Source organism: Nematolebias whitei, chromosome 1 (assembly GCF_014905685.2).
Source record: "Nematolebias whitei isolate Nwh7 chromosome 1, NemWhi1, whole genome shotgun sequence".
Lineage (NCBI taxonomy): Eukaryota > Metazoa > Chordata > Actinopteri > Cyprinodontiformes > Rivulidae > Nematolebias > Nematolebias whitei.
The window spans coordinates 39297178-39297515 of NC_056498.1; positions in this window are offsets into that span (position 1 = coordinate 39297178).

Genomic DNA, 338 nt, shown 5'->3' on the forward strand with positions numbered 1-338 from the left:
GGGTGGTTGCATGGATGGATGAGTGGATATATGGGTAGGTGGGTGGTTGGTTAGTTGGATGGGTGGTTGCATGGATGGATGAGTGGATAAATGGGTAGGTGGGTGGTTGGTTAGTTGGATGGGTGGTTGCATGGATGGATGAGTGGATAAATGGGGAGGGGGGTGGTTGGTTAGTTGGATGGGTGGTTGCATGGATGGATGAGTGGATAAATGGGTAGGTGGGTGGTTGGTTAGTTGGATGGGTGGTTGCATGGATGGATGAGTGGATAAATGGTGAGTGGTTGGTTGGATGGATGGGTGGATAAATGGTGAGTGGTTGGTTGGATGGATGGGTGGAT